General features: G+C 52.4%; 1 protein-coding gene across 5 annotated transcripts in view; it reads left to right on the top strand.

Moving 5' to 3' along the window:
• The window catches only part of ARAP1 (ArfGAP with RhoGAP domain, ankyrin repeat and PH domain 1), a 62,136-nt gene that overhangs the window by 7,219 nt on the left and 42,783 nt on the right, over positions 1-12,134 (top strand). For 4 of the 5 annotated variants that reach the window (XM_028115857.2, XM_028115855.2, XM_028115858.2 and 1 more), the window contains one exon: positions 9,505-9,588. The gene's annotated coding sequence lies outside the window, so the exon portion shown is untranslated. Of the gene's footprint in view, positions 1-4,896; positions 4,985-9,504; positions 9,589-12,134 lie in introns of those variants that run through there. The other variant, XM_028115856.2, reaches the window with a different exon arrangement.

The following is a 12,134-nucleotide window of genomic DNA, read 5'->3' as shown; positions in this document are numbered from 1 at the left end:
GCTCACAGATAGTGACATCCCAGTGTGATCAGGGCCGTGGTCATGCAAGTCACAGACTGCTTCCTGGAGCAGGTGACCCTTGAAGTTGACACTTGAACTTCAAGTGCACTTGAAGCTCTACCTTGAAGAGCAAGGGAGAGAATGATGTTCTAGGCAGAGGGAAGGGTATAAGCAAAGACCTGGAGGTCAAGTGTCAGGCAGTGGGAGTGGAGGGAGCGAGATGGGAGAGGAGTGAGTGACAGGAGCCAGAGGGTGGAGGCCCTTTGAACCCCATGGGGTAATAGAGAGTCATGGAAGGGGTAGGCAGGGCAGAGGGGGCAGGGCTGGTCTCAGAGACTCCTGGAAGTCTGGGCTGGCTCTGACCTGCTCTAGGTGGGCAGCAAGGTGGGGGGGGGGTGGCGGTCTGAGAGTCAGCACTTCCTCTGTGTGGGTGAGGGCTCCCTGAGTGGGGTTTATTAGGCCAGCACAGCAGGAAGTGGCTGTGGCAGGTTCAGGTGCAGAGAAGGGGCAAGCCCAACCACAGAGAGGGCCAAGGAACCTCGGAGTTGAATCTTTGACTCCTAGAACTCCAGTCTGAACCTTGACACCTTGTTGGACACCTTGTCCAACCATCCCTCTCCCTACCCGTGTCGCAGGCCCCTGTCCCAAGCTCCTGACTGAGGTGAGCCAGGCCTTTGTGGACGTCCATTCATCCATTCCTCCAGGGGCCAGCCACTTCTGGCTACTGGGCATAGGGCTATGAATGAGACAGTGCTCCTGTCCTCTGGTTGAGGAGACTGACAATGAACAAATGTGTAATGCAGTAGTGTAACCCAACAGTGGTGCGTGGCATCCGAGTATGTAACCCAACAGTGATAAGCTGAAAAACGACACAGAGTCAGGGACTCGCGGGGGGCACATTTTTAGGTAGAGTGTTCAGGGAAGGAAGGCCTTGCCTCTGAGAAAGTGCTGGAAAAAGTGTGGGAGTGAGTCATCAGATGGGTGGAAGAGTATTCCAGGCAGAGGAGCTCCAGTGCCCAGCTCTGAGGTTAGAGCACACAGAGTGGGTTGGAGTAACAGCAAGGAGACAGAGACAGTGGGGGCAGACCGTGCAGCCTGGCCGGCCATGTCCTGGCTTTGGCGTTTCGTCTGAGGGAGGTGGGAATTCTCTGGGGAGTGAGAACCGGTCAGATTTGGACTGTGTTTTGAAGGCATGCATTTATTCCTTACAAGTCTGCATGGTAGAACTGTCGTAATCCCCATTGTGCAGATGGTGAACTGGAGACTCAGAGATTATGTGAATTCCCAAGTCTCCTAGCAGCTGGGCACCCCTGTGCACCCGCCCGCCCGCCCACCTGCTGCCCCGTGATCCATCCCGGAAGCGCCCTGCTGCCTTCATGGCTTCCAGCTGTCTGAACAGTAAGGGCAGGTATCTTAGCATTAGCCTTCAAGGCCCTTCTCAGCCTGCACTCATGCTCCCTCTCTCTTGCCCACCCAGCCCCTCTGTGTCCTCCCTGCTCTCTGCCTTTCTCTGCACTGTCCCCTCTGAGGAGATGGAATAGAAAGAGGGGCCCGGGCAGCCCTTGGGTCAGATGCTGGCTCCTGTGTTATTTTAGGCAGGTTACTTAACCTCTCTGAGGCTTAGTTTCTTTCTCATCTGTAAGGTGGGCTAAAACCACTCACTTTCTAGACTGTCATGAGGATGGTATAAAACAATCCACACACTGTGTTTAGCACAGCGCCTGGTAGATGGTAAGCACTTCATAATCACCACCTTTTGTTGTTTTAGGCAGGGATGGCCTGGTTGGATAAGTGGGTTAGAATGTTCTCCGTGAGTTGGAGAGGAGAGGCCGAGTCAGGGAGGCTTCCCGTCTTCTGTCTGGCTCTATAGCTGGGGAGGCTGAGATAACACATCACATTGGAGGCCATAGCCTGTGAGGCTGGTACCCGGTCTCTCTCTCTCTCCTTTCCAGCACCCGCCCTGCCAGTCTGGTCACCTCCACCCCATCCAGACAGGCAGCTTACCCCTTTCAGGTGCCAGCAGCAAGGGGTCTGCTTATCTTTGGGCTTTCTCCATTCCAGGGGCCACCTAGGGAGAGGGAAGTTCGGGTTTCTATTCTCCTGGGCTGCTAGTTCTCAGGTGCAGGGGAGCCTAGTCTCTCTTCCTGGGTGGGTAGGCACATCAGGTTCTGGGGCAGCTCAGAGAGCATGGGATCAAGCAGCCTTCTGTCCCTCTCCCAGGCCAGGGCCAGGGCTAGCCCTCAACCCCTCTGAGGGTCCCAACATGTGACTCTGGTTCTGCCCACTCCTGCCGCCTGGGAACCTATTGTCAGCCCTGTGCGCTCCCACCCACCATGTGGTCAGCCCTGTTTCTTCCTGTTTCTGCCTCATTTATAGTGTTAAGAGCCCACCCCCCCCCCCGCCCCGTCCCTGCCCTGCCCCGCTGTATGGGGCAGTGAACACAGAGGAGGATCTTCCTGGAGTAACCCTGTAGCACCCCTGGCCTTACCCTACCTGGGGAGCCCCCAGCTCAGGAGAGGACTGTCTGTGCCTGAGGTCAGGGAACCAGACCAGAGCCCCGTGTGCTCCTGCTGGGAGTGTCCCAGGTCTCCTCAGGTGCTGTGCCTGAGCAGTGAAGGGCTGGGGCACAGGGAAGTTGGGTGTGGGTCAGGGCTACGTGGTTAGGGTTAGGTGAGGGGCTCTGCCTTGGGGGCAGTTACGGGTAGGCTGAATGGTGTGCTGGCTAAAGGTGGGGCAAGAGCGGGAAGCAGGGAGGAGGTCCCGAGATCCAGGCCTGCCGGGGAGACTGGAGTGGATGGGCGCAGTGGGGATGGAGAGGGAGGTGTGTGTCAAAATAAGGTAATGAGGAGGCTCAGGGGAAATGGGAGGGAATGGCCCAGAGTGATCCTGAGTGATCTGTTTGAAGGTGGGAGTACATGGTTGGCCAAGGGGGATTCGAATGTCACAGACTTTGACAAGGCCTAAGCCCCAAATCATTTAACTTTCAGTTTCATTAATTTGCAAGTAGGTACTCCAGATAGTCACACTTGATTCCATACCTTCCTTCCTAGCTGACCCTCTCCAGGGTGGGGCTTGGGCATGAGGGGGCCCCCGGTGGGGCTTGGGGAAACGTGGGTGACGGTCAGGGCTAGGATGGGGTCAGATGCTGTGTAGAGGACAAACCACAGGACTCTGAAGTCTCATGTTTACTAATGGACCTCAGTGCATTTCCCATTTGAAAGTCCCTGGGCTGCACCCTGCTGCCGGCCTTCCTGTCCGTATCTGCTAGGCTGTGTTTTAGACCTTGGGGAGAATAAGAACATGGTGGGAGGGAGGGAGGGAGCTTTGGGTCTCAGTTTCTCATTCTCCAGTCCAGATGGCCCAGGAAATCAGCTTCTTTTATCACTGTCCTCTTAGTCGTCTACTCATGTTACATTTAAAATCATAAGGGTACTTTTTAATAATGGTTTTGAGGAACATACTGGGACAAACTCAATTCTAATAGACTTAAGAGACTTTTATCATTTTGTCTTCTAATTATAAAAGTGATACACAATCATAAAAACTTTAAACAGTACAGACATGAAGGTTGTAGAAAGTGATAGTCTTTCAAGATTGGGGTGGGTGTTAGGGCTAGGTCTGAAATTGAGCTGAGGGATGTTTACTGTCCCCTAGTCTTTAATGCACCATGGGCATGAATAAAACTGGTTTTATATTTTTGTACGGTGATGCTCAACTGGCTACCCCCAAGGGGCTTGTTAAAATGGCCTACCTCTCACCAGGTCCACTGTGTGCGATGTGCGTGTTGTGCACTGTCCAAGGGTATCTGGTTAGGAGGGGGTGAGGTGAGAGCTGGGAGAGGGGATCCTGAAACCTAGCCTGTCCTCTTTGCTGAGCTGCAGGTCCTGCTGTGGGGCTCCTGAAGGAAGAGGCATTTTTTTCTAATTTGCTCAAAGGCCCCACTTAGGTTGGAGGTAGCCTTGCTGTCCCTGGAGAGTGCATGGTGGGGTGGGGAATGTGCAGTGCCTGGGGCCACCCAGACAGAGGTCCAGGGGGCAGTGGGGTATCCAGTCTAGAGCCCCGCAGGGGGACGTGGCTGGAGGCAGGGTGTGATAGTCATTGGGGGCTGGGGTAATGGAGAGCTCCAGAGTGCTGCGGGGTTTAGACTAGAGCCTGGCTACAAGGCCAGCACCAAGGGCCCCTCTGGTCAGGACCGGCCAAGGCCTTGGGACTAAGGAACAGGAAGTGTCTGTCTTCGCAGCAGAGGAGTGAGCAGATGACGAGTGAGTGTGGTCTCTAGTACATACATGGTGACGTGTCATAGTCATCTGGGTGACAGCTCTGCTTTATGGAGGGGGAAACTGAGGCTCAAAATGTGACAAGACTTTCCCAGCACTTCAGGCAAGAAATGATGGAGCCAGGACTGGGACCCGGACTTGCCTTGCATCCTGGGGGGAAAGGGCCCTGACCTGGAGCCCTAGGGACTCACCAGTGGCCCCCAGCTCCCCACCAGGGGACTGAGGCAGCTCTTCGTACATCCAGCTGCTGGGGCCCCAACTTAGTCCTCATTGTCCTGAGGGCTGCTCCTCAGAGGACCCCAGAGGACGGGTCACACCATGGATGGGCTGGGCAGAAATCTGGTGCCAGGGCAAGTGATGGGGCAGAGATTCGGAGCTGCAGCAAGGCAGGAGACTCTGGTATAATTCTTTGGGTCCAGTATGCAGTGCCCCCCGCCCCCATCCCTGAGAGAAACAAAGTAGGCTCCTTGGCCCAGGGATCAATCAGCTGCCTGCCTGAGGGCTGCACCTGCTGCCTTTGCCTAGCTGGGCTGGAGGGAAATAGCTGCTGCAGCGGGTGGGGCCACTTCTGCACCCTCTGAGCCAGGAGCCCAGCCCCCACCTAGTTCCTCATATCTAAGGGAAGTGTCTCCAAGGCCCCTTGCCTGCTTCACGGAGTCCTGAGAACACCCAGAAAGGTGGTGGATCAAATGCGGCCCTGCCCATAGGTATCACCTGGTGATTGGGTTGGGGGGTAGTGGGCATCGTGGGGCTCTGGGGGCATTTGGACATAGGGAGTGTGGGGGCTGAAGGGGGTGTGTGTGGTGGAGGGGCAGATATGCTGTGTGGCTGCCAGAGTGGTGTGAAAGATGTGTGTCCGTAGAGGCTGTGTGAGGTGTTAAGTTTGTGGTGCTGGTAGGTTGTGGTTTGTAGACCTGGCCTGGCTAAAGGTGCATGTGTATTGTTCTTGGTTCCTGTGTGGGACGCTCTGAGGGGTTTCCTGAGGTCTGGATGCTAGGGTCCCTGCCTAGCCTGTCTGGGGCAGTGCGGGGTGGGAGGGGAGGGCGTGCAGGGGAGGAGAGGAGGGGTTGCGTGGTGCAGCAGCTGTGGCCTCAGTGTGGAGCCTGGGCCTGCCTTCCTCTCCCTCCAGTGCCCGCATCACTGGTCCTTCCCTTGAACCCAGAGCACAGCTCTGCGCAGAGGGGGCCTGAAGATGCAGTCCTGCGGGGGGCGGGGGGGTGGGGGGTGGGGCCTGCAGGGTCTTGGCTGAGGGGAGCTCAGAGCTGAATGTGGAAGGAGTTGGGCCCTTCGGGGCTGCCCTGACTCAGGCCTGACTCACTCATGCAAATCAGAATACAAAGGAGGCTCACACCCATGTGGGAGTCCCCAGACCCGTCGGGGTGTCACTGCTGTCCTCTCACATCCCTCGTCCCTGCCCCACTGAAATAACCCTGTCTCTGGATCTGCTGGGTCCTTTCCTATCCCTGAGCCTTACACACTCAGTTCCCTCTGGCCGGAAGTGCAACCTCCCATTTCTTCAAAGCCCAGCTCAGGAGTGCCCTCTGGAAGCCTCTCTGACTTGGCGCTGACAGGGGCAGTCGCATCCTCTGAAGGCCCTGTTGACTCCAGGAAGTGACTTGGGCACATTTCCACCTCCCCCAGCTTCCCTGAAATGGGGCAAGAATCTCGGGCCTTGGGTTTGTGATGAGGACAAGTGAGGTAAAGGTGGGAATCTGGCAAGGGCATGCAGCAGGCGCTTAGGAAACAGAGGAAGTGGGAGTGTGTCTGCCTTTGGCTAAGGCTCTGGGCTGCCTTCCTGCTGGACTGGTGGGTATGGTGCAAGGGAGACTATGGGCTAGGACAGAGAAGGGGCAATGAGATTTTAAACTGTGGTGGGGGTTGAAATGGTAGTCAGAGGACAGAAGGTGAAAGCTTTGCTGCCAGCAAGAGGGACTCAGGTCAGACCTGAAGAAGGACCGGCTGGCAAGGATTAGTGATTCCGGATGACTCTTATCTCTGGACTGAGTGAACCCTGGGCCAGCCAGGCCCTGGACTCCACTGTGGAGGGCAGGGGGGATAAGAAGGGGTGCAGACTCTGAGGATACTCCGGGCCAGGTAGGGGTTAGGTGGGGTGGATCCCCACGGATGGAACAGCTAGAGACAGATCGAGAGCAGCGCTCTACTACAGGGCTCAGCTGGCGAGGTTTAGGAGCCCAAGGGGAGTGGTGAGGGAGGACTTGCTGGAGAAGGCAACCTGGAATCAGCACCTGAAGGTGGGGGGGGATGTGGCTCATTTACTCATTGTCAGCAGACATTTTCAGGGGCCCCATATGCTAAGCTGGTGCCTGGTGCAAAAAGCAACGTGGAGGGAGTCCTGGGCCAGCCAGGCCTGGCTGGGACTTGGGTTACATCAAGTCACTTCCTCTCTGTGGGTGTTGTTTCTTCATTTGTAAATGTCAGTGCTGGAGCAGGTCGAATGACAAGGGACTGCACTTGTGGCTTTGAGCTGGGGTGGGATCTTAGTTGGCACAGCAGAGGGGAGCTGGAGGGAGACAGGAGAAGCCGGGGCAGGGTGGGGTGGTGGGGTGTTGAGGCTTGAGCTGGGCCCTTGGGGTAGGGGAGGAGGGGAACCCCCCAGCTTGTGGCCATGCTGTCACAACAGGATGACACTCCCTTCTGCTGGGTCCCTGCTTCCCTGGGGGTAGAGACTCAGTGACGTGTCACAGCAGCTGGAGGGCTTACATCTCCAAACTGGGGCCAGGATTGGTGTATAGCGAGTGTGCCACTTGCCTTGGGCACAAGTGTAAGGGGCAGGGGTGGACAAAAGGCTCAGTAATCAAGATAATATTTTTAAGCCGTATTTTTAAAAAATCAAAATTAATGAGAAAAATCCGAGATAAAATACCAAAATTTTAAATAAAGAGGATCAGTATTGCCAGTTCCTTCTTTGTCTCAGGCTCAGCAGGGCAGTGTTCCAAACTTCTTTTTTTCAAGGAGCTGCCTCCTCCAGGAAGCCTTCCCTGACCCTCAGCCTGGTGAGGGCCCTGTGGGCTGTTTTCACTGGCTGGATGGTGTCTGACCCCCCTCTAGCCTGAGCTTCCTGGAGAGCCAGTCCAGGTCTGAGGTCGGGCTTATGCTTCTAGAGCCTTGAATGAGGCCATCCTAGAGGGGTGTCAGGGTGGATCCCTGAGTCTGACCTTGGGCTAAAGTCTTTAGTGTGGGAATAGGAACTTGAGGGAGGCCCGGGAGGGAGCTGACCCCTTCTTAGGGTTGGAAGTGATTTCCTGTTTCCCAACCCTGGTCATTCCAGTAGGGTGGTTGGGGCCGTCAGTAGTCCACGTTGAGTCTTTAGAATGGAGCCTGAGCTGTAGCAGGTGCTCAGTTAGTATTCATGATCACTTTTGAGAGGCAGGAACAGAGTGGCTAAGAATCCAGAGTTAGGGGGCACCTGGGTGGCATAGTCTGTTGAGTATCCAACTCTTGGTTTTGGCTCAGGTCGTGATCTCATGGTCATGAGATTGGGCCTGTGTCGGGCTCCGTGCCCAGCACTGAGTCTGCTTGAGATTCTCTCCCTCTCCCTCTGTCCCTCCCGATTGTGCTCTCTCTCTCTAAAATAAATAAATATTAAAAAAAAAAAATCCAGAGTTAAGACTATCCAGGAGAAATGAAATGCAAGCCACAAGTGCAATTAAAAATTTTTTTAAATTAATTTTAATGTATTTAATCTAACTAACCAAAATATTATACTTTCATCATATAATACATAGAAACAATAGAGATAAAAATCTTCAAAATCCAGTGTGTACTCTGTACAGCACACTTCGTTATGTGGCCACATCTTCAGTGCTTATGGCCATATGTGGCTACTGCTGGTTACTGGATTAGACATAGTAGATCTAGGATCTAATTCAAGCTGCCCCTTCCTAGCTGTGTGACTTTGGGCAAATTACTTAACTTCTCTGTGCCTCAGTTTCTTCATCTTGTACTATGATCTGTGTACCTCATAGGGTTGCTGTGAGGATTCAGTAAGTTAATAAAAAATGCTTAGGTACCTGGTGTATAATAAGGACTATTTAGGATGTCTTTTATTTTAAAAAAAATTGTCATTTGAGTAGTACTGCCGTTCTTTGCCAATTCTTTCTGAAGTACTAATTACCTAAAATTTATTTTTAAAATACTTTAAGGGGCTCCTGAGTGGCTCAATGGGTTAAGCATCTGCCTTCAGCTCAGGTCATGACCCCAGGGTCCTGGGATCAAGTCTGCATGGGGCTCCCTGCTCAGTGAGGAGTCTGCTTTTCCCTCTGCCTCAGCCCCTCTACCTGCTTGTGCACTCTCTCTCCCAAATAAATAAAATCTTAAAAAAAAATACTTGTGAAACATATACCTACTTTAGCCCCATCCTGAGAAGTAGCTGTGGATTTATCTTCTTAAGATAAATATCTAGCTAGTAAATTCAGATGTTTACAAGTGCCCCCCTGAAGCCATCACACGGAGGCTCGCAGTTTTCTGTTGACCCCGCCCTGGTGGCAGGAAACATGCTATGGCCCCCACGTGCTCATCGACCCCGCACCCTCCTCACACAGAGCCCAGGCCATCTGAGCTTGCTGGTGCTGCCCTTGGGGATGGCGCTCGGGGATGACCCATTCCTTCTCCTCCTGCCTGGAAACACCCTCCTTTGGCCCCCACACATGTTTAGGAGCAGGGCCTCTGGGGTCTCGTACCCGTGCCTCAGTTGCCTCCTCTGCGCTCACCGCACCCCATGGCTTCCAGCCTCAGGGGAGAGTGTCCTGTTTCTCTGGGCCTCCCCTGCGTCCCCCACCTCTCATTGACAGGCTCTGCCTTGTAGTGGGAACTGCATCTGTCCCCTGTTCAGTCCTCCCTGGGGGTGGGCCAGGCCCCACAGTTCCCACAGCAGCCTGTGTCTGCACGGCCCAGCCACCCGTCCTGGGGAGGCCAGAGCACGGGAAGTCCTGACTCCTCTTCGCCACCTGTGTGGCCATTACCTCCCGGGGGGCATGTCCACCTCTTCACTCCCGCGGGAAGGCCTTCCTCTGGCCCTAACCTCCACTGCCCCATGCGGCTTCCATTAGGCTTCCTGATCCCTTCCTTCTTCCCCTACCATCTTCCCCATCTCTTGCTTCCTTCCCTCTCTCCCCCCTTCCCCTTCTTCCTTCCTCCGCCTCCTCCTCCTGGCATCCAGCTGCTCAGAGTGGCTCATAGACTTTCTCCTCCGCTCCTGTCCTTGCAGGTTCCACCTTGGACCAAGATGAGGAGCCATTCAGAGTAGCTGCTGCCTCTGGAAAGGTCCCCAGTGTCCTGGGCAGCCCAGCGGGTGAGTCAGGAGGTGGGGGGCAGGGAGCTGGGTTGGGTGTGGTTGGCTGAGCCCCAGCTTTGAAGTGCGGGAGGCTTCGTGGAGGCCAGACCTGAGGTCCCAGTTTTCATTTTGAAAATAGGCAGAGAGACAGGGGAGAGGGTGAGGCTAAAGAGCCCCCCAGGAGGGCTTTGAAGGGGTGGGATAGGGCAGGGACCAGCGGCGGGGTGGGGGTTGTGGATCACATTCTCTTTTAAATTGTACTTCTTTTTTGGAAAGTGATAGAAAAGTTTAAGGTACAGAAAGGTATAGTGAAAGGTAACCCTCCCTCCTTGTTCTCACAGCCTCCGGTTCTTCTCCTCCAAGGCAGGCGGTTTCTTGTAAACCCATCTGCAGGTGGTCTGTGGGTGTGCGCGTGCGTGCATATATGTATACGCATGTACATACGGACATATATGTACATAAAAATGTACATTTTTTTATTTAACCTAGATGTTTATATAACAAAACACTGCTCTGCATCTTATTATTCCACCTAACAACAAATCCTTAATATCACTTCATATGAATTTTAGAATCTGCCTAATGGTAACTTGGGGGCGACTGTGCTTTGTGCTGGTTATAGCTTAACCTGGGAAGAACTGATGTCTTTATAATGTTGAAAGCTGGTTTACCCAAGAACATCCAATGTATTTCTGTTTGTGTCTTCCTTTGGGCCCCTCAGCAGCCTTTTTAAAGAACTCACATAGTTCAAAATGTAGGTAATTGACAAAGATATAGAGTGAAAAGTCTCCCTCCCACCGGAGGTGGGTTTCCAGGGAAGCTGATGGAGCCTGAGCTTCAGGCTCCAAGGCCCGGAAAGGGGCCTGGGTACTGTGTGCATGTGGTTTGGGAAATTTTTACAAAAGTAAGATATTCTTTGTTTTTCCAATTAAAAAAAATTTTTTTAAACTGAGGTATGACTGACATACAACATTGTATTTTCAGGTGTACAACATAATGATTTGATATTTATATATATGTAGAATGATAAAGATATTCTGATATCTTTTATTTTTATTTTTTTACAAGAAGGCGGTGGGGGAGGGACAGAAGGAGAGGAAGAGAGAGAATCTCAAGCAGGGCTCCACACCCAGTGCAGAGCCCGGTGAAGGGCTCCGTCTCACCACTCTGAGACCATGTCCTGAGCTGAAATTAAGAGTTGGATGCCTAACAGACTGAGGCACCCAGGCGCCCCTCTGATATCTTTTTCTTAAAGAGGGAATTGAACATGTGTCAGCGTCAGACCCCTTGAAGTCTGGCTCTATGTCTGCTCCCTTCCATCCCCCCTCAGCCTTCCGTTTTCCTCCTTAGAGGCAAGGTCACCTTCTCTCTGTCTGATATAGCTTTTCAGAGATATTTTATGCATTTACCATCACCGCAGACTGGTGTATCCTCTCTGGTTTCGTTTTTTTCTGTTACATAAAAGGCAGAATGTTCTATATACTGTTCTGCACCTTTCTTTAGCCATTTAACAACATTATCTGGGAAGTCATCCCATATCAACATGTAATGAGTTTCCTCATTTTTTTTTTTTTAAGTAGGCTCCACACCCAGCGTGGAACCCACCACAAGGCTTGAACTCACGACCCTGAGATCAAGACCTGAGCTGAGACCAAGACTCAGACGCTTAACCCACTGAGCCACCCAGGCGCCCCAAGTTTCCTCGTTCTGTTTTTTAAGGCTGCTCCGTAGTCTACTGTATGACTGCACTATAATTTAGTTAACCGTTCCCTGTTTGATGCGTATTTTGGTTATTTCCAATCTTTTGTTATTGTACATATCGCTGTTGCCAGTCACCTTGGAAGACTGCAGGATAAGTGCCTAGGGGTGGCTGGATCAAAGGGTAGGACTTGGGGTTTTCATACTATTGTGGCATTAATTGTCCTCCCCAGAGGCACTCCCACTAGCCCGCAAGGGAATGCCTCCTCCCGGTCACCCTCACCGCCCTAGTGTGAGGAGGTTAAGTTCGTTTTCATATGCTTAAGAACCATTTATATTTTCCTTTCTGTGAATTTTTCTCTGCATGTTTTTTCCCCTTTTTCTGTTAGGTCATCGACCTGTTTCTTCTTTCTAGGTGCTTTTCAGTGTTTAGGAGAATCAGTTCTGTGTCTGGAATATGAGAGACAGATGTCCTCTGATTTGTCGTTTATCTCTTGGCTTTGTTTCTGGTGCATTTTCATCATGCAGGAATGTTTGATTTTTATATAGTTGAATTTTTTTTTTAAAGATTTTATTTATTTATTTGACAGAGAGAGACACAGCGAGAGAGGGAACACAAGCAGGGGGAGTGGGAGAGGGAGAAGCAGGCTTCCTGTGGAGCAGGGAGCCCGATGCGGGGCTCGATCCCAGGACCCTGGGACCATGACCTGGGCCAAAGGCAGATGCTTAACGACTGAGCCACCCAGGCACCCCTATAGTTGAGTATTTTACTCTTTATCTTCCTGGGTTTGTATCATTTCCAAAAGGATTTTGCCTCTCTGAGATGATATTTTAAACCCTTTCATGGTTTTATTTTTTTATAATGA

Source organism: Eumetopias jubatus, unplaced genomic scaffold (assembly GCF_037043125.1).
Source record: "Eumetopias jubatus isolate StellerSeaLion01/CBP00866 unplaced genomic scaffold, mEumJub1_p1.0 scaffold_13, whole genome shotgun sequence".
Classification (NCBI taxonomy): Eukaryota; Metazoa; Chordata; class Mammalia; order Carnivora; family Otariidae; genus Eumetopias; species Eumetopias jubatus.
This window is presented reverse-complemented; position numbering and strand designations above follow the sequence as displayed.